The sequence below is a fragment of the Mesoplodon densirostris genome, chromosome 12, assembly GCF_025265405.1.
Source record: "Mesoplodon densirostris isolate mMesDen1 chromosome 12, mMesDen1 primary haplotype, whole genome shotgun sequence".
NCBI lineage: Eukaryota > Metazoa > Chordata > Mammalia > Artiodactyla > Ziphiidae > Mesoplodon > Mesoplodon densirostris.
Genome location: NC_082672.1, coordinates 53,456,373 through 53,479,011, shown reverse-complemented (window position 1 = coordinate 53,479,011; position 22,639 = coordinate 53,456,373). Strand labels below are relative to the sequence as shown.

At 44.3% G+C, this 22,639-nt stretch overlaps 1 pseudogene; it reads left to right on the top strand.

Moving 5' to 3' along the window:
* The first annotated feature begins 8,534 nt into the window (after window positions 1-8,534).
* LOC132499850 (small ribosomal subunit protein eS1-like) lies at window positions 8,535-17,844 on the top strand (annotated as a pseudogene).
* The last annotated feature ends 4,795 nt before the right edge of the window (window positions 17,845-22,639 follow it).

Genomic DNA, 22,639 nt, shown 5'->3' with positions numbered 1-22,639 from the left:
TTTTTCACTGAAAACCACTGTGTAGCCACAAAGCTCAAGTTCAGAGGGGAGGCTGGCTCCCCAGCAGCGCCATCTTAGAACAGCGGAAAAAGACTCCGTTGCTTAAACCTCAGCCCACTGAATCGGATCATCCTTTGCTGTGAGGTTACAACTGTAACGTTTCAAACTTGCTCTCAGAAGCTGTTAGGTATTCCTTGCCGAGGCCCTGAATTTGGTGGGCACTACCACTACATAAGATTGCTGGCAGAGGAGGACAGTGGTGTTTCATTATGCATGGAAACATGGTGCTCGTGTGCTTCGGTTTGAGCTTTTGATGAACAGAAAATGTGCTCTTTACATTTTCCTTTTTGTGAAATCCTGACACAGCATTTCTGGTTTCAAAGGAAGCTGTATAAAGACCAGCAGAAAATCCCACAAAATGAGACCACCTTAAAAATCAAGTTTACTGGCTAAATGGGATTAAGCTAGAGTTGTGTTTTAAAAAGAATAAACCAGAAGAAAACAAATCTTTGCTGCATGGTGCCCACTTCTATCTAAACAGCTCTGAAGTCCAGATGCACGCTGTCACTTGAGCATCTCTGGAGAGAGCGTGGGAAGTTAAAAGTCAGTGTTTTTGATTAATTAATAATCATCCTCAGCTGTGTTGGCAAATGATAAAAACAAATTGTCTGCCTTTAAAGTAAGGGTGGAAGACGTGTGCTTACCCAGAACCGAGGGGGAAGGAGGAAGAGCCCTGCTGGCCTAGTCGGCCCTCGGCTGCTCTGGTGGTGGCTGAACAAAAACGACGTTATATGTCTCTTACCCTGTACGGTCACGATAACCACCACAGCTTGGGCAGTCAGTCAGGGAGGCGGGTGGAGGAAGCCAGTGTCTAAAGAATGGCCCAAAGGGCTACCCAGTTGTCTTCTAGAACAACCCATCTGAGCATGTGCAGGGATAACTGTCTCACCACGTTTGTCATCGTGAGGCACGATTCAGCAGGCTCCAGCTGAGTGAGTGTCCGCGTGCGGGTGTGCGTGCGTGTGCGTGTGTGTGTGTGTACCAGGATGAGGTGAAGTTTCATTGGTAGTTTAGAGAAGAGATGCAAAGACCCCTTTCCTTTTAAATTTGCCACCTACAACTTAAACAGTGACTCCACGTCATTCTTTCTTGAAGACTCTGACTGCAGCTGGGCGCCATCTTCCTCCCTCCTGAACCTGTAGTTCTCGAGCCAGACTTCTCTTACAGGACTTAACATTTGTCTCTTGGTAACACAGTCATTCCTACCTCCTCAAATGTAGTGATGTTTGCCTTTGGGGCAGCACCTGGGACAGATTATTGGGTAGGGGAGACATACAATACACCTTAACTATTGGAATGAGTGGAGGAAGGCGGGACTGATGGATGGACCTGTGCCGGATGCTATGCTCATTTCGTGGCTCTGCTGGTGGAAGTTCTATCTTCCCCAGTGACTGCGACATTCTCTCCTTCCTTCTGTCCCTACTGCCAGAGCCATGATGCGGGCTCTGATTAACTTTTACCTCTTCTCCTCTCATGGTCTGCAAATAATCCCCATCTCCTACCTGCCTCTACTTTAATCCGTCTTACATACGCAGTCCACCTTGATTCTATCCCGCCCGCCCCAGCCTCCAAATTTTCCATGGTCCCTAATTCCTCACCAAATCACCCAAACACACTACACCTGACGATTCAAGAGCCTTCGCACACTGGGGACCCAGAATACTGTTTCTGTCCTAACTCACACTACCCCTGATGTGTCAAATGTCCAACACGCTATTTCTCTAAAAATTCACTCAATTTCCTATTTCCATCCCTAAAGTAAAACACCACTCAGCCTTCAGGGCTCAGGTCCAATGTCACTTCCTCTAATAAGTTTTTGATTTCACATACTGGATGTGATTTCCCTTGCCTTGATCTTCTTTGTATTAGACTCTTTCCGTGATTGTCCAATTACTATATTAAAAGCCCCTGAGGGCAGGAAGGCCAAGTTCGTCTTTGCCTCAGAGCTGGCAGCAGAGTGCTGAGAACCAAGAATCCCCCTTATTGCTGAATTATATTCAGAGGGAACCAGGTGGCCAGGCTCTCCTGCTGGGAGTCTACAACCTAAGGCTCACATCAACACAAGTGTGGCTGTAGCTACTGACCTGAGACTCTGGTGCCAGGATAAATGTGGAAAATCCACAACTCAAACACAATTAAATATTTACCTGTATTAGTTTTCTATGGCTCCATAACAAATTACCACCAATTTACCAGCTGAAGACAATACCCATTTATTAGTTCACAGTTAAATTCTATAAATCAGAAGGCTGGCACAACATGCCTGGGCTTCTGCTCAGAGTAACACAATGTTGAAATCAAGGTGTTGGCGCAGCTGAACTCTTGTCTGAAGGCTCTGGGGAAACAGGGCACTTTTAGCACTTTCTTTTTGGTAGTAGAATTTAGTTCCTTGTGGTTATAGGACTGAGGTCCCTGTTATGATTAGGTCAGGGCCACTGGGATAATCTCCCTTAAGGTCAAATGTGCCATAAAACGTATCTAATCACACAGATAAAATCCATCATATTCACAGGGTGTGCACGCAAGTGGGGAAACAGGAAATCTTGGGTCATTTTAGAATTCTGCCTATGACATCACCTTAAATATAAATTTGAGATACTGGTGAGAGAGTTGAGGCCAAATCAGATTTGGGGGCAAATGGCAGCTGGAGAGACCACAGTGTTTCTTCAGGCAGTACAGGAAGACATTGCAGAGAAGGAAAAACAGGAGTTCTTGAAGAGTTGGGAGGGGCCTAGGATTCCTGAAAGAGCCTTGATGGTACAGGAAGAGGAGGGCTTTCCAGGCAGAGAAAGAAATGAGGAAGAGGATGCAGGGAGTGGCTGAAGGAACCAGAGAGACCAATGTGGGTGACAGAAGCGGTAAGGGAAGGAAACAAGCCTGAGAGCCCCAGGTCAGGGCTGTGTTTCTGAGCCACACTGTGTGGGGAAGTTGCCACCATGGCCAAGGCCGAGGGCAAGGGGACCACTTGGTGGATGTGCTGGAGTGAGTGGGGAGGCCAACTGGGTCGAGTCCGTAAGAGGCCAGTTGGAGCTGGACAACCCACGAGACGGCCAAGGGGCGGTGTGAAGGGAGACTGAGGAAGGCAGGGCCTCAGGCTGTTGAGCAAACCTGAGGAGAACAGAGAGTGTTAGGGCAGGATTCACGGAATGAGTGTCACAAAGAACTCTTGCTATGGATAAAGCAGGAGACATCTTCTCTGAGACCACAGGGGCCGAGGCGGAGCCGAATGCCGGCCCAGGAGGCACAAACTTTGTGTCCTGGGCCCAGTTTACTGCTGACTCACCCTGTGGCAGTGGGTGCCTTACTTGCTCTTTCAATGCCTTTGTTTCCTTATCTATAAAGTGGAGACTAATGACAGCCCTGTCCTGCTCGGTCTAATTAGTGCATAGAGATCACTTTCCAGTCACTGGCTGCCAGGAACATGCCTTTCCCATTCCAGGGCTCTGCGTTTGGCCTCTGCTAGTGAGTCGAGTGGACAATTCCGTGCTGAGGGAGCACAGCACAGGTGAAGTTTGGCTGGTTATGTCCACCCCTGGGTCAGGCTGGTTCAGACCACCTCCTAGCTGGGCCCCGAGCCTAAGGTGATTCACCTCCAAGTCCGGTGTACATCAGACGGCAAGTATTGTTCAGGAGACTCGCTTTAAGCTGTATAATCATCTCCTGTTAGATTCCTTTCTGGAGGAACTCTCCTTCTAGAGATCCCAGGGCAGAGGAGTGTGTATAAGCCTCATTTAAATCACCATTCACTTTCAAACCGTGTCATTCACGCTGTCAGGTGAAGCCCAAATGTCACTGCTGAAAATTCTGTTGAACTCTGAGACTACCAAAAAATCTTTGAAACCAGAGCCAAGCATTAGCCTCCACCCCGTGTAACCCGTAGACGTACTCCAGGTGGTAGGAGAGGCAATAGGAAGCCTCTGTGGGCAGAAGTCCATTCCTACGACGGGCCCAGGTCAAGGCTTAAACACTCAAGACACCAGCGGGCAGTCGCTGACATGTCTTAGAATTTTCCGGCCCTAAAAAAAAGTGCTTTGAAAGAGCTGGGCTGCCTTTTCAAGGGCTTTGAGGAGCAGGCAGAAATGTGAACTGAGGAGAAACGCAAAGTGAAGGGGCTTGCCCACAGCTGCCACTTCCCAAGAAAACCCAGGACAAAGTGCCTGGAGGGGGGGTGGGGGGTGCTCTGCTCCTGCCTGCTGGGTAAAATGTCAGCAGCTCCTATAGTCCAGAGCAGGAAGATCCTCCCGGGATGCACATGTCATGTGGCCTGAAGGTCTCCACTACTGACCGTGTCCCCCTCAGGAGTGGGTCTTCTCCATGTGGGGTCTCAGTCAGGCCAAGCAGTTGGGCAGTGGGGTCCCAACATGAGACTGCTCGCTGTGGGCCCACCTGCCCCCCAACTCCCAGAACGGACCCAGGGCCTGCGGGCTATCCTAGGAAGTATTGGTTGGCCTGGATCCGGTCCAGAATCTTCTGGAGTTTCTAGGTAGATAGGCCTGTTGTGATCCAGAATCCAAAGTCTCTTGTAGAGTCTTGAGGTGCAACCAGAGCTTATGTTAGCAATGATCTTCCTCTGGCCTCTCTACCCAACCTGGAAGTTTCTTTCAGTCTTTTTCTAGAATTGAGCAATGTCTGGCCATATCTTCAATTCCAAGTGGCTTTGTCTGCAATAATTCTTGGTGCCTATTTTTGTTTCTGAACATACTACCTTTAACACCTCAAACTCCACCCTGTCCCTGTTCTGTGAGTAGCAGGAATTAGCCCTTTAAGAAAGGTCCTTCTGGGGCTTCCCTGGTGGCGCAGTGGTTAAGAATCCACCTGCCAATGCAGGGGACACGGGTTCGAGCCCTGGTCCGGGAGGATCCCACATGCCGCGGAACAACTAGACCCGTGCGCCACAACTACTGAGGCTGCGCTCTAGAGCCCGCGAGACACAACTACTGAACCCCGTGCGCCTAGAGCCTGTGCTCCTCAGCAAGAGAAGCCACCGCACCGCAACGAAGAGTAGCCCCTGCTCGCCACAACTAGAGAGAGCCCGTGTGCAGCAACGAAGACCCAACGCAGCCAAAAATAAATAAATAAAATTTATTTTTAAAAAGAAAAGTCCTTCTGCAGCTTGGGGCTGTGGTTTATTGACTTGTTGACCCTAGGGTTGGTTTATAGGAAAGAATATTCCCAGTAACTCCACCACTAGGGGCTGAGGGACTTTGGAGAAGTCACTGTGTGGCTCTGGACCTCAATTTCCTCATCTAGATAATGAGGAAACTGGAATAGATCAGTGCTAAGGTGCACTGGGCCCTAACGCCCCATCATCTGTGATCTAACCATCTTGGGCTTCCCTGGGGAGCTTCAGTTATTCACTCAACTCATGTTCATTCAGCAACTATCATGTGACAACTCCTATGCTAGATCTTGTTTTTTTGTGGGGGCTGTTTCAGATGGGAGGGTAAATTTGGTCTCTATTAACCCATATGGTCAGAAGCAACAGTCCCAGAAAACTTTTTTGATCATACAATCCAGTCCCCACCCCCTGCTAAATTAGAACCTGTATCCCCATCATATTTATATTTATTTGTAAATGTTATACACATATACTTGCAAATATGTATAGCAAATATTAGTCATATTATTATTACTAGTAGTACTAGTAAAGCTTAATTCCTTTCTTCACTTTTACATTAAAACATAGATGTGGGTACCTCCCTGGTGGCACAGTGTTTAAGAATCCGCCTGCCAATGCAGGGGACATGGGTTCAGGCCCTGGTCCGGGAGGATCCTACGTGCCGCGTAGCAACTGAGCCTGTGCGCCACAACTACTGAGCCTGTGCTCTAGAGCCTGCGAGCCACAACTACTGAGCCCACGTGCCGCAGCTACTGAGGCCCACGTGCCTGGAGCCCGTGCTCCGCAACAAGAGAGGCCACCGCAATGAGAAGCCCGCGTGCCGCAGGGAAGAGTGACCCTCGCTCGCTGCAACTAGAGAAAGCCCACGCGCACCAGCCAAGACCCAACGCAGCCAAAAATAAGTAAATAAATAAATAAATTTATTTAAAAAAAAACCAACATAGATGTAAACAGAAGTTAAAATATTTTCTTTTTGCACTTCAGTGGATCATCCGTGTACTCCACGGGTCTAGAGTAGAAGGCCTCAGAAGTCCAGCTCTGTGAACTTTCAAGATTAATTGAAAAAGATATCCAAGATACTTGGTATGGGTAACATTATACATTTAGTTCTAAAATAAGATGGTCAGAAAGGAGATTGTCACACTTTGGCTGATACAAACTAAAGCTAAGGTTCTATAAAAATAGTTCTTTAAAAATAGAGTTATATGATCCAGCAATTCCACTCCTGGGCATATATCTGGAGAAAACTATAATTTGAGAAGATACATGCACCCCAACGTTCATAGCAGCATTACTTACAATAGCCAAGACATGTAAGCAACCTAAATGTCCACTGACAGATGAACGGATAAAGAAGATGTGGTATAAGTACAATGGAATACTACTCAGCTATAAAAAAGAATGAAATTTTGCCATTTGCAGCAATACGGATGTAACTAGAGATTATCATACTAAGGGAAGTACATCAGAAAGAGTAAGACAAATACCATATGATATCACTTATATGTGGAATCTAAACTATGACACAAATGAACTTATTTATGAAGCAGAAACAGACTCACAGACATAGAAAACAAACTTGTGGTTATCAAAGGGGAAGGTGGGTGGAGGAGGGATAAATTAGGAGTTGGGATTAGCAGATACAAACTATTGTATATAAAATGGGTAAACAACAAGGTCGTATTATATAGCACAGGGAACTATATTCAATATTCTACAATAAGCCATAATGGAAGAGAAAAAAATAGAGTTTAAAAAATTGCATTCTTTGGTCCTGTTTGGCAAAATTCCTATTATTTTTTCCCTTTATCTTGGCCAGGACTTACTTAATGCCAAAAAGGTCCATAAATATTAAATGCATTCTCAGCACCATACCAGGTAATATGGATGAATATAAAAGATCTCTGAATACAGATGTCCATCTTGAGTTTAGCTGTATGTGCTTTCTTGCCTGTGTCATAGGTGAGATGCACCCATGGGTGGGCTTTAACCACTAGCACCAGGATTTGGGCTGCATGGCCTTTCTGGGACTTAAGACCTGTCTCACTCCTTTCTTCAACCAGCCTGTTCAGCCTGGCTTAAGAGCTTGGCTCACACAGCAGCAGCAGCAAGGCATCAAGGGGAGGTCGGGCTGGGGAAAGGTGCTGCAGTTGCCGAGGTAGCTGCGGAGCTCAGGGTGTTCATCACTTTCACTCAGGCGCCGCTGCTCTGGCTGCTGGAGGCTCCCCCCATGCTGCCGGCAGAGGGTCCACGCAGCAAACCAGCAGGAAATAGAATGGTCAGGAGAGAGCATAAGGAAGAAACATATCCTTTCTCAGACAGGAGCTTTTATTTCCACCCTGGTCCACAGCTTCAAAGGGCAGCTGCCTCACAAGGAGAGTGTTTGACCAAATTCAGTCTGCGTGTTTGAAATAGGAGGACCACTTTCTTGATCTCTGACACTGAGTCCTAGAAGGCCCCGTTCCCAGCATCCTTGCCGTCCCCTTCCCCTCCTACCCCTTCAGCTTGCTCCAGCTGTGCTGGTTGACCCTCCGGGAAGGGAGGTGTGGCCAAGAAACTGCAGACCTGTCCTCCACTTGGACAATGTTGCAAACCTTTGTATAAGGACAGAGTGCACAAGGCTGCATGGGTGAGGTGGAGGGAAGGAAAAGGGAAGAGCGTTTTCTGCTTATGGCCGGGACCCTGTTACTCACTGGCTTGGGTGTTTCAGCTGAGTTTTGTGGATTAGGAGGCCAAGTCACGTCAGCACAAGAAACCTCCTGGGTCTCTGTCACATGTGCTACCCCACCTCTTCCCCGCAGCCCAGGCCATTCCTTTCAGAGAACCCTCCCTGTTTCGCTCTTTCACAGAGCGAAGCTGTTCTGAGTCTTGGGGTCACACCCAACTCACACATCCCAGCAGAAGCTGAGGAGAGGTCTGGGGTCCTTCTCTGTGGCCTCCATCTTCAGCCCTGCCCCTGCTTCCGCAGACGGGCATGAAGCAGGGCTCACAGTAAGAGTTGGCTGGCATCTGGCCGTGGCAGAGCTTCCGTGCTGCTGGATTGGCTCAGGGGAGGGATGCTGGGCAAATGAAAGCTGGGGCGGCTGTGTAATGTGGGAGATGGCGAGGGCCATGTTCCCAAACTGTTAGTCATGATGACACTGTTAAAATGGGCTGGTGGGCGGGGGAAAGTGAAAGAAAAAGAACAGGGGGAACAGAAACCAAAGTGAGGCACACCGAAGGGTCGAGCAAGAGTAATGGCCAATGCACGAACAGAGGCCAGGAAATGGGACAGGCCTGCAAGAGAATCAGGGAAAGGCAGGACAAGACTGTGGGGAGGAGGAGAGAGATTAAACAAAGGAAAAAACAATCAGACATGAACGGGAGATGTGATCGTTTGTTGGAGGAAATGGCAGGTAATTTGCCAACACATACACCAACAGAGGGTGTTGGAGGCCTGGTCCAAGGACGCCCCTGGGTGTATCACCTTCAAAGCCCCCAATACAGGACAGATCAGCCCTGACAATGAAATCTATGTCTCTGCTTGCTTAGGGCCTAGTGAGACACTTAGGAGAAAAGAAAGAGGCTGTAAGCAGGGAGATCCATAGATGCAGTCACAGCCCTTCCACAAGTTAATCCCCAGGCTGACCTGCCCATGGTCTTGCAGGTGATGCAAAGAAATAGAAGCAATGAATTTTGGCCTCAAGAAATTCACAATCTGAGAGAAGGGACAAGATGTACATATGCGAAGCAATAAATACCAGCAATATTAGTGGGACTGCTCAGGTGAACACAGTGAAGAATATTGGTTGAAACAAACAAAGATTGAATTAAGATAAAGAAATGAACTACAGAAAGGCTTTCTTGACAATGTTCCCATGTGGAAATTTTTTAAAATGCAGGAATTAAGTGAAATGATGTTGGTTGAACGGGATGAAACATTTAAAACTGGGCCAAGAAGGTGACCTGGGCTTGACTACAGCATAGCACAGGCTCCGAATCAAAGCAAAGAACAGGAGGCATCACTGCCCAATCCGGTCTTCCAGGTGAGTTGGATCTACGTAACATGAAATTCAGTTCAATATTCAACATTTTAAAAAACACTGGTGCCCTAGGAGTCATATTTAGCATTAAAAGGCAACAAGAAAAGATTGGTGAGATGGCCCTAGAGGAGGCCAGCTTTCTAGCATGGAAGCAAGACTTGCCCTAGTCTGAGACAGATGCTGGAAGACAAACTGAGATCAAGATCAAATGAATAACTGAGGTTGGGGGGAGACCCAGTAGGTGGGTTGTATATGTGTGAGTCGAAGAGGCAAGGTCATTTAACTTGCGATTGAGAAAAAAGGATAGGGAAGGTAATGATAATTACAACAACAAACATTTATCGAGTGAAAACTATGTGCCAGGTGCTGGTCTAAACACTTTACATGCATTCGTTTACATGATCCTCACTACCACCCATGAGGGATTTTATTATTATTATTATTATTATTTGCATTTTATATGTGAGGAAACTCAGGCACAGAGAGATCAAGCAATTACACAGTAGAGGTTAGCCCAGGACTCTAATTAAATTCCACAACACTCTCTCTCTGAAGCCATGGAAAATTCAATGTCTCTGTTTCCTCATCTGTAAACATTTGTTATCTAACCTGCTTGTAGAGACACTGTAGATGATAAAGCCTCTGTGAGGAGACTGGCTGTAGTGTCATTATGAGAGTATTAGCATTAATAGGAAGGCCATGCTTTTTCCAGGAATGCTAAATATATGCTCACTTTTTCATGGTAATACCACAAGGCCTTGAAGAAGTTTACAGAGGCTCATGAGGTGGATGGACCTAGAGTCTGTCATACAGAGTGAAGTAAGTCAGAAAGAGAAAGACAAATACCGTATGCTAACACATATATATGGAATTTAAGAAAAAGAAAAAATGTCATGAAGAACCCAGGGGTAAAACAGGAATAAAGACAACAGACCTACTTGAGAATGGACCTGAGGATATGGGGAGGGGGAAGGGTAAGCTGGGACGAAGTGAGAGAGTGGCATGGACATACATACACTACCAAACATAAAATAGATAGCTAGTGGGAAGCAGCCGCATAGCACAGGGAGATCAGCTCGGTGCTTTGTGACCACCTAGAGGGGTGGGATAGGGAGGGTGGGAGGGAGACGCAAAAGGGAGGGGATATGGGGATATATGTATATGCAGAGCTGATTCACTTTATTATAAAGCAGAAACTAACACATCATTTAAAGCAATTATACTCCAATAAAGATGTAAAAATAAATAAATAAAATAAAATAAAACCCCCTCCTCTGGGTTCACAGTAGACATTAATGCCAAGCGAATCTTCTCTCAAAAGGTGAAAGGTCTCTTTCTGACACCCCTTTACAATTCTTATAATGTTTGGGGGCTGGGACTCTTGTTTCTTATGAAAAGGTTTCCCACTGAGAAGAGCAGCGAGGTTTTTGTCCTTGCAGGAGCCTCTCCCACAAGGCCCAACCAGAGGACCACGCCATCTTAGAAATAGGGTTTTGAGCCTGAGAGGCAGCAGATAGAAAAACAGATAGCAAATACATCTGTTTTTACAAGAGCCTGTTGTTCTCTGTACTAACTGCTATAAAAACGACATGAAACTAGCCACACATTAGTTTTGGTTCTCGTGACTAAATCAAGGAATGGCATGATGGTGCTGTGTCATTAGAAATGAAACCAGTTCTTAAACAAGAGAATAGGGCCGACATTTTAATAACCTGAACGATTTCATAGAAAAATCAAAGCTGAAACTTCAACACCCCATCCCTGAACACCTGCTGCTTAAGTTTGGTTCTGAACCAGTGAAACTTCTTTCTCGCCATGAAGACACGAGATGGGCCCTGACTTGCCCAACACTTGGTGGCCAGGAAAGCCTTCCTTCCACCTGCCGTCCTACTAGGCTGAAACATGGGCTCAATCTTGGCTTCTACAGGACTGACTGTAATTGCCACTTTGAGAAAATACAAAAAGTACCTCATATTTTATTTTTACTTTTTCAAATATATAACCTGATATATTTTGAGATATATATATATATGACATATTTAGATATATGAATGTTACCCTCCCTGAGGTATTTTCATCCACATCTTTTCAGATAAAGAAACTGAGACCTGAAGAGGTTAAGTCACTCACCTAGAAGCAGGCAGAACTGGGGTTCTGAACAAAGGTTTCCTTATCTATAGCTGCACTGCCTCCAGTTTGGCCTTTATCACGATACTAATGATGTTGATGTAGTAAACATACATAGGTTGCCTCCCTAGCGTCCCTCTCCCCCCTTTTCCCACCACAGCACCCACATTTTGCCTTGAGGGAACCACCCACCCCCTCACTGTCTCCCCCTTCTCTAACAGCTGGATACATCCAGCTCCCAGGGGTAGCCCTGATGTGCTTAAGCCAGAGAGTATCCATCACCTGGCCATGGTGATTGGTTCAGGCGTGGGCATACAGCCCGATTCAGGCCAGTGGGATTTGAGGAAATGTTCCCTAGGGCTTCTGAAAAAAAAGCTTCCTCAGCCCTCTGTGGGTTTACCAGCGGGGACAATCCCCCTTCTCCTGAATGGTGTATTGGAGAATACAAGGTTCAGAATTCCCTCAGCCATTTGTGCCACCAAGAGAAGTGCCAGCCTGAGGATGAAGCTGACACACAGAAGAGGCAGTGCTCCAAACAAAACGGACACGGAGCTGGTATCGTGAGGAAGATTTAAATTCTAGACTGTGTGCTGGAGTTTTCAGGCCGTAAGCTAACACAATCCCTTTGTTTGCTTAAGCCCGTTTTAGTTTGTTATTCTGTCATAAGAAAATTCTTAACCAATGCAAACACCACTGGCATCCCTCCAGTAACATCTGATGGTTGCTTTGGTTTCTCAGTCAAGAGCATGAAACCCATTTGACCAAAAGGACCAATCCTTCAAAATTAATCAGCATTTCTGGAGCATGCCCATCTCTGGTGCCTGACTTGCCAGAGACGACTCACATTTTTCTGTTCCTGGGGTCTGGCTCCTCCTGTTTTCTGCTCCATGTTGGCTCTGTCTAGGCCTGTCCTTGTCCCAGTCCCTCCACGGTGACAGGAGGCGGCTGCCCTCTGCTGAGGAAGCTAGCGGCCAAGTGGGCAGCCAGCTGCAGACCGCAGGCATCAGCACTGTCAAGAAAAGGAGTATCAGGAAAGGATTTGGCCACAATATATTTTAATATGACATAAAATCAGGTGGGAGAAGGGTCTTCGGCACATAGCTATGCACGATTACCCCCGGCCCCCAGCCAGCTCCCTGTCAGAATGCTAAAACGCCAGGAAGTTTGGTGCCCCTCTGAGGATCTTTATTTGCTAGTGGTTGGCGCTCACAGAATTTCAGAGATTTGGCATCAAAGATTATAAAATCTGTGGGTCTGAAAATCTGTGTGTTTTTGTGATTCTACTCAATCTCAGTTTCTCTTGAAAAATTCTGTTATTTCCACTTCTGGCCACTATGACTAAGCACAGAGGTAGAAACACAGTCTAAACAGTTAAAGGATCCTGTAACTACCCAAAGTAGCCCAACAGCAGAGAAAGAAAGCAAACGTGAGCACTGGTGGGGTGCAGTGTGTGAGGGAGGGCTCTCACTCTCCCCGTCCACTTCCCCCAGACCCAATCTATCAACAAGACTTGCCAGTTTCCAAACATGTCTTGACTCAACCACTTCTCTCCGTCTTTACTACAGTCATGTAACTTATTCATTCAACACGTATACACTGAAGGTCTTCTGTGTTCCAGGCACTGTTCTAGTGGCTGGGAGTACAAGACTGACAATGGAATGTGAACGCACGTCCTAGTGACTCTTCTTGCTTGGGCCTCCCTCTGTACGACCCTTCTCGCTGACTGGCTCCGGCTTCCTCATTTGCCCTCTCCTTCCATTCTCCACATAGGAGCCTAAAAGATCTTCTTAAATATCAACACTTCCCCGTTTGAAACCCTCCAATGACTTCCCATTGCTCCTTAATGAAAATACCGAGGCTTCCTGGGCCCTGGCCCTGTTCGAGGGCTGCGCACCTCCCTACATTTACAGCCTCTTCTCACACCCTAGACTCACTCCCCAGTCACACTGGCCTCCTTTCAGATCCTCAAGTATGCTACGGCTCTTTCTCTTTTCAGAGCTTTCAATCTGCCTTTATTTTCTCCTAAAACAGTTGCTTTCAACGTGTTTTTTTGACAATACTCCCCAGTAAGAAATATTTTATACCATGAACCAGTAAATACATCAACCTATAAATAAAGGCAACATTAGTTTTACATAATACTTCTGGTATGTTCTGTCCTTTTTTTAAAAAGCTAGCCATGACCCACTAACCTGCAGTTTGAAAACACTCCTCCCTCTGCTCTTTGAATGGCTGAATCGTTCTCATCAACTTTCTATCTAAATGTTAGCTACCCATGGGGGGCTTCTCTGGCCACCTGATGCAACCCAGGTCCCTGACTTAGATTATTTTTCATCTGAGGGCCATGTCCCTTCCCTTTGAAGCATGTATCAAAGTTATAATTACGTATTTCTTTGTTGAGACTTGCTCATTGTCTGTCTCGTAGGCCACATCACTAGCTTTTAAAGGCAGGGACTTGTATGCTCTGTTCCCCACTGTATATCCCACATCTGGTTCAATGATCAGCGTGAGAGAAGAATATACCTACGTATTCCTTGACTGGCTGACTGAATGGGTGGGTAAGTGATGCTGAGGTCTGGATTGAAAAACAGGCCTCCCCAATAAAAGGAACCAGGGTTCCTTGGAGAAATGGCTGATTCTAAGGCTGGGGCAGGAAATATACAGTAGTGCCAGAAAGTAAAGAAATACTCAAAAAACAAAAGGATAGGGCATGTCAAAGGGACACAGGAGCCAACCTAAAAAGAACTCCCAATGGCCAAAATTGGAACAATTTGAGCAGCAAAATAAATAGCCTAATATCAGATTATAACCCAAATCTTTAAATAAATATGCATGAGAGTCCATACTGATATAAGTGGTTGACTAAATAAATAAATCAAGAGGGGGAGAGTTACATCTTTCTTACAGAAGAATTTAAATGACGTACATAAATACTACCCTCCAGGAGGTGGAGCTTAATCCTCCCCATCCCCTACCCCCTTGAGGGGAGGCGGAAGGCACTTAGTGACTTGATTCCAAGCAACAGAGTAGGTAAAAGGGGAACAGGGTCACCTGCAGTGAGGAAAGCTGGCAAACAGTACCTTGGCCAGGTGTTCAAGATTGATTTTACTGTCCCATCATGTGGATGGCATGTACCCCCGACAAGATGTGAGAAGGGCACTTCACCTCTGCTGGCTTCCTCCAATAGCCCACAACCCCAGTGCAACCATAAAAAAAGTATCAGGGAAACCCAACTAGAGGGGCATTCTACAAAATACCTAACTAGAACTCTTCAAATCTGTCAAAACTCCATGAGAAACAAGACTAGAAACTATCACAGACCTGAGGGATTAAGGATACACAACAACAACTTGTGGTGTGGCATCCTAGATGAGACCCTGGAACCAAAAAAGGATATCAGTGGAAAAGCTAAGGAAATCTGAGTAAGATATAAACTTTAGTTAATAACAACGTATCAATATTGGTTCATTAATTGTGACAAATATACCATTGTAATGTCAGTTGCTAATGACAGGAGGAGCTGGCTGAGGGGTATACGGGAACTCTGTACATTATCTTTGCAACTATTCTGTGAATAAAAAACCGTTTTAAAATTAAAAGCTTACTTTAAAAAAAGTTCCTTAATGCCAAGAGCCGGGCCTTCATTCAGTCACTTTTATGGAGTGCCCATAATGAGCTTCCAACCCTGCTGGACACAAAGAAGACACTTAGACACATGGGAGATGAATAGATGCATATACACAGGCAAGGCATCCGGGGTGATGAAACGAAGAGCAGAGCAGGCAGGTTTGCAGGTTGACTAGAGAGGGTAGGCGTGTGGGGGGTGGGGGTGGAAGGGTGGGGTGGAGCTGGTAATGAGAGGAAGCAATGACCAGAATGAGGAAGGAAGACAAAGGCTGGCTGGCTTTGGTGAGGTGGAGCCAGCTATTCCCCACTGGAATGTAAGTTCCCCGAAGGCAAGAACCTTGTCTCTCTTCTCATACCCCTAGGAGCAGAACTGTGCCTGGAACACAGTAAATGTTCATAAATGTGTATTGAATAGATGAGAGACTAGATAAACAGACCAAGTCCTGCTGGAACTCCACTTGAACTCCAGAACCACTACTGTCATGTGAGGTCTCCCAGGGGCCCATTGGCTTTGCATTTTATACATGGTGATGATTGTTCTGCATCATCAGAGGTCTTCTGGAAAGCATGCAGATGTTAGCATTGGTTTGGAATGGTTCTAATGTTCACCCACGGGCATGGAAGTGCCTTGGAGCATTTCTTTCTTTCTTTCTTTTTTTTTTTTTTGCAGTACGCGGGCCTCTCACTGCCGTGGCCTCTCCCGCCGTGGAGCACAGACTCCGGACGCCCAGGCCCAGCGGCCACGGCCCACAGGCCCAGCCGCTCAGCAGCACGCGGGATCCTCCTGGACTAGGGCACGAACCCATGTCCCCTGCATCGGCAGGCGGACTCCCAACCACTGCGCCACCAGGGAAGCCCTGGAGCATTTCTTGACGGTATTAACCGGTAGGTCTGCTGATACGCAGGAGTGAATGGCATCTCCTCTTTGCTCTGTTCTAGCGTCCTGTTAAACCCAGCAGGGGCTCCTAGAATTGTAAGAATGGAGAGTTAGCAGGGGCTTCAAGCTTTTGATACGGTCTCTACAAATATAAGGAAACAAGTTTAGAGGGATGTTGAATTTCCCTGGAGGCATCTACTGACATTCCTCCTTAATGGTCCTAAATGCTCAATATATTCACTTGCATGTAACTTTATGAAGAAAAATTCAAATTTGGGGAAAATTATGGAAAAATCATATCCAATTATGTAGCTATTAAGAATAGCGCAGACTATATATATTAATATGAAATATTAAACATACAAAGTAGAGCTGTTTTCTGAAATAGACACAAGACACTGGTTGACAGAGGGGAGCTCTGTGAAGACAGCATGGGAGGGAGGAGACTTTCACCATACACACTTGGAACCTTTTGCATTTTGCACGTGTACAAAGTATTACAAATGAAAAAAACTTAAAAAATAATTAATGTATTTATTTGCCTGAGTCAGATCTTAGTTGCAGCATGCAGGATCTTCGTTGCAGCATGTGGGATCTTTCGTTGCAGCACGCAGGCTTCTCTCTAGTTGTGGCACGTAGGCTCCAGAGCACGCGTGCTCAGTAGTTGTGGCGTGTGGGCTCTCTAGTTGTGGTGTGCGGGCTCTAGAGCATGCAGGCTCAGTAGTTGTGGTGCGCGGGCTCAGTTGCCCACAGCATGTGGGATCTTAGTTCCCTGACCAAGGATCAAACCCACGTCCCCTGCATTGGAAGGCAGATTCTTAACTACTGGACCACCAGGGAAGTCCCGAAAGAAACTTTTAAAAATGATTCCAGAGGAAGAAAATTTTGAATTTTGTCTTCAGGTTATAATAATCTCCTTTTCCGATCTATGCTTGATTATCTTTGAGCCTCTGCTTTCTGCAGGATCTGACAGGCAGGCTATTCCATCTGGCTAGTCCTGGCTTTTAACATCATCTCAAATAAGCTTTTACATGAAGTGACAGAAGTATGCTGATGGGATTGAAAGAGGAAGACATTCATCATAGTTTATGCATTCAAAACTAGGAATTAATTTAAAAAATAAGTCCTATAGTTATTTTGTAAACAGCATGCTTATACTATATTGCAGTTTTCTGTTAAAAAGCATTACGTTGGCTTTTTGGCTCTCTGAGCAGCACCACAGTGGTTGGCAAGAACAAGCACCTTACGAAAGTGGCAAAAAGGGAGCCAAGAAGAAAGTGGTTGATTCATTTTCTAAAAAAGATTGGTATGATGTGAAAGCACTAGCTATGTGTCAATATAAGAAATACTGGGAAAACACTAGTCACAAAAACTCAAGAAATCAAAATCACATCTGATGACCTTACGGATTCTGTTTTTGAAGTGAGCCTTGCTGATCTGCAGGATGATGAAGTTGCATTTAGAAAATTCAAGCTAATTACTGAAGATGTTCAGGGTAAAAAATTGTCTGACTGATTTCCATGGCATGGATCTTACCCATGACAAAATGTGCTCCATGGTCAAAAAATGGCAGACCATGGTTGAAGCTCACATTGGTGTCAAGACTACCCATGGATATTTGCTTCGTCTATTCTGTGTGGGTTTTACTAAAAAAATGTAACAATCAGATTCGGAAGACCTCTTATGCCCAGCACCAACAGGTCTGCCAAATCTGGAAGATGGTGATGGAAACCATGACCCAAGAGGTGAAGACAAATGACTTGAAAGAAGTGATCAATAAATTGATTCCAGACAGCATTGAAAAGACATAGAAAAGGCTTGCCAGTCTACTTATCTGCTCTATGATGTCTTTGTTAGGAAAGTAAAAATGCTGAAGAAGCCCAAGTTTGAATTGGGAAAACTCATGGAGTTTCATGGTGAAGGTAGTAGTTCTGGAAAAGCTGCTGCGGATGAGACAGGTGCTAGTCTAATGAGCTGATGGATATAAGCCAGTAGTACAAGAATCTGCTTAAAATTTACACTTTTAATGATGACAAATAAAAGATCTTATTCGTGGAAAAAAAGCATTACTTTGCTAAATGTTAACATTTAAAAAGTATATCTAGACCATTAATAATGAATCATACTAATACCCTAAAAACACTTGTAGAAAAGATTGAGAAGTCCCTTTGAATCAACAAACAATATATCCCTCAAAAAAATAACTGATCAGTAATTGACTACAGGGCTTCCCTGGTGGCGCAGTGGTTGAGAGTCCACCTGCTGATGCAGGGGACACGGGTTCGTGCCCCGGTCCGGGAAGATCCCACATGCCGCGGAGTGGCTGGGCCTGTGAGCCATGGCCGCTGAGCCTGCGCGTCCGGAGCCTGTGCTCTGCAACGGGAGAGGCCACAACAGTGAGAGGCCCGCGTACTGCAAAAAAAAAAAAAAAGAAAAGAATCCACCTGCCAATGCAGCGAACAAAGGTTTGAGCCCTGGTCCATGAAGATCCCACATGCTGCAGAGCAACTAAGCCCATGCGCCACAACTACTGAGCCTGCGCTCTAGAGCCCACGAGCCACAACTATTGAAGCCTGCGTGCCTAGGACCCATGCTCCGCAACGAGAAGCCACCACAATGAGTAGCCCCCGCTAGCTGCAACTAGAGAAAGCCCGCATGCAGCAACGAAGACCCAACACAGCCAAAAATAAATAAATTTATTTAAAATAAAAAGATACTAGGCTTTGGGGCTGGGTTGCATTTATTAGGATGGGAAAGAGAGAGCTACAGGTATGGGCAGAAAATCAAGAGTTCTGCTTTGACTCAATAAAATTTGAACTATTAGACATCTAAGATGTTTGTCAAGTAAGTGGTTGGGTAGAAGTCTAGAACTCAGGAGAAGTTAATATTGCAGAAAACATATGGTGTTAAAAGCCATAGGATGAGCTCACACACTTGAGTGTAGCTAGAGAAGAGGACCAAAGCCTGAGCCCTAGAGTACTGCAACATTTAGGAGTGAAGAAACGAAAGAATCATCAAAGACAACTGAGAAAGGGGCTGAGGTAGGAGGAAAACCAGGAGGGTGTGGTGTCCAGTGAAGAAATTGTTTCAAGAATGAAGGTGTGATAAACTGTCAAATGCTTCTGAGAGGTCAAGCAAGATAACATCTAGTTCGCTCAAAGTAAATCATTCTCTCAGCTCCATTTTTCTCACAGTGGTTTATTTGTACGTTCTCATTGCAATATCCAACTATTATGTTGTAGTTACTTCTGTCTTCTCTCCTCTTACAGAGGTCCCTTAAGGTCAGAGACCACATCTTTTCTCTCAGAATATCCACTACCCTACTTGCTCAACAAATGTTTGAATAGATGAATCATGTAGAATTCTTTAAGATCTGGGAGAATATGCAGAACACAGAATTAGCAATCAGAGTTGGTTTTTACTAAGATATCCTAAATGCTCTAAGGCTAATGCACGGTATTCATTCTGCCTAGAATGAAAGGTGTCCACCATGCATCTGAATTAGAGTTGAACTACAGCTAATCACAACCTATCTGGCATTTCTATTTTTTTATTCGAATGTTTCATGCATGGTACAACCCCAAAGTAACTTAACTTTTACCTGATTTGCTTATATATATATTCCTCCCCAACCTCTGCCCCAACCTGGCTAGCCCTCATCTAAAGTTGGCTCCAGTTGATACCTTCACACGTCAGCAGTATCATCAATAACTCTCTGTGTCACACTTGAATGTTAGCATCACTATGGAACATCAGAGACATCAGGTAAGTTGACATTTCATATTACATGATAATTAATTTCAAAACCATGACAAAAGGAACTACTGAAATATTGGCACTTAGGAATGACCAAATTCTTTAGGGGGGCATAGTTGAGATGGCCTATGCAGAAAAAGGCTAGTAGTCAGGGCACGAAATTTTTCCCTGGGCCTGCACACAACAGATCAGATACAGGTAACAGGTCACTGAGTTACTGTCTCTGTAAAAGAAAGCTAAAACCCAACAGTTTGGAGTAACAAGAATATCAACCTCCAAATTATGGAGTTAAGCTTTCAGCAACATAGCTTATTTGGAGAATGTGCATTAGACAGCACAAAGATACAGTCGCCACATCCCAAACAAGTACAGTGTCTCCCTAGAGATAAGAAATGCCTGCCACATGTACCAATGCCACAGAAAACCACCCATCTATAGAGCCAGCCTCTCTGCTTGGCCTTTCCATTTGGAGCTCTAGTAATTATTTTCCTGGAATGCCACATTTCAGCTCCATGGCTCTTTTGCCTACCTTTATGGAGGCTCCCTGAGAGCAATTATTCATTTCTGATTCCTGCTTACTTTTACACCTAAGGATTGACCATTTGCCTAGTTTTTATACTTGGATGGAAGTCTTGTAAAGAGACCCTGTGGTTCCCAGCCCTTTTACTACATCTTACTCTGTATGTGCCGTCAAATTATGGCACTGCTGTGCAGCCAGACTATCCACCCAGCATTACCATGACAAATTCTAACCTATTGTATTTCTTGCACATAGCTTGGCATATATTACTCATTATACACTTGGTGAATGAATTTCAAGAATGATACTGACAAAAATGGAACATATCTAGAGGATGGAATGAATAGACTCGAGATATTTTTTGGAGGGGTCATAAGCTTAAGAGACACTTTCAAATGGAGTTGTCAGAAAAAGAGGGATAAGCCTTACGCTCTAAACTCTAGGTCATTAGGATATAACGATTTAATGTAGTATTTCCCAAACTAGAGTTCAATATGATGTGGTACTGGAGGAAAAATCCTATAATCAAGAAAATTTGGGAAATGCTAGATCAAATAGGTCTCTTAACCTTAGAACTTCTCAAAGTCTTTAATGTATCAATATGCTTTGGAGTCTAAAAGGGAGATGTACTACACAGACTTTTCCAACCTTTTATTCAACAAGTATGTAGTATAGTCCGCTGTGTTGCAGCACAGTGCTAGGTCCTGAGAATACAATCCTGGGCCAAACAGACCTGGTCTCTGCTCTTATGGAGTTTATGCTCAGTGTGAGAAACAAATACCATACAAATATTTATTATAAACCACAGTAAACATTACGAAGGAAAAGTTCATCAGTATTTTCTAAATAATACATGAAGCAGATACCTCTTCCACTGAATATCAAAGACTGAAAGACAAATATTTCTCTTAAAGCTTTTCATAAACATGGTCCTAAGAGTCTAGCTCAGTTTGAAGAACCCTGCTCACAGGTCTAACACATTTCCCTTGCTAAAAATGTATTACATTTTCAGAAGTAAGGTCTAAAGGCAAAAGCAAGACACAAACCACTCATTTATGAAAAGGCCAGAATTAATAACTACCTCTAGATGCTTGATGAGAATAGCTCCAACTTTAGGGGCTGCTTAAATTAGAGTGATGTTGAAACAGAAGATCTGTGCTGTGGTCTATGCTACAGCTAAAATGAATGTGGACTGACGCAAGGTTCGGATCCACAGTGGTTCCTGCTGAAAGTAGCCAATTTGAGTAAGCCAGTCTTCACCAGTACTGCAAACCTGCACTCACTGCACTTTGTATATTGATTTCTAAACAACAAGGTCCTTCCTATTTTTATAGCTGGTATTTTTAACAGGAAAACATAACATTGATTTTAAAGCATCATTAAATAATCCTGTTAATTTTTTTTCTTTTTTATACATAGCTGCAAAGCACCAACTATGTGCAAGACACTCTACTAAGAACCATGGTAAACAAAGAGGAAAAGGCCTGGTTGTGCTTTATTTATTCTTGTGATATGGGGGTGTGGAAGCTTAGAAGGAAAGCCAAATTCATCACTTTCAGAAGAATCAATTAGTATGTTGAAACATGTTGACATTTCTAAATCTTCAGATTAGTCTTTATCTCACTGGTGATCATTCCAACATATTGTCAGTTGACAAGAATAGTTAAATATTAAAAAACTTAAATACTTAACGAACCACCTAAAGGATCTAAAACTAGAGTGCTTTTTCACTCTATGGTTCCTATATTGTGACTACTAGATTCCACAGTAGTATTACATTTGCCAATAAGTGTGGAGAATCAAATCTGTAATTCATGTTTGAGAAAATTTGACAAATAAATCTATGTGGTAAATGAATTTTTATTACAAAGAATCATTTAATCTCAAATTACTTGAAAAGAGGCATGACTCCCTTCTCTCCAACACCCGTGTCGGTAATTTTTAATACTTTCAGACCAAGAGATGATTGTATTTATAAAAACTTAAGTGGATGACAGAACTCAAGAGACAGGTAAGTATTTTGACTGATTCCACCCCAGTGATTGACCATGAATGGAATGGACTATAAATATTGTCATACTTGATTTTTTCTTATCATACCCCAAGATCCTACACTTCTATTTCAACTGTGTTGGCACATCTAAAAGGAAACCCAACTTACCTCAGACCTAAATATCAACAGTATGATAAATAAAACATGAGACTGTCATTCTTTGGCATGACCCACGTAAACCAAATTTCTGAAAATTGAAAGAAAAAATGTTAGCCTCATATAGCCTACAAAATATAAACATATCCTAGAAAGATAACCATTAAAAGTGTCACTCAATATCAAATCTTGTATATTGTTTTCTTAGCAAACCATCCATTCCCACCTAGCTTCCAGTGAATGGGGGAATAAACATAATACGAGCAGCCCATCCTGCGTTCACGTCCGACTGACTGGAATGTGTTCTGAACATCACCATGCTATAAAGACTAGTAGGTCAGTTTTAACTGTGAGCAAGCTACTTTGGGTCTTTAGGTACATA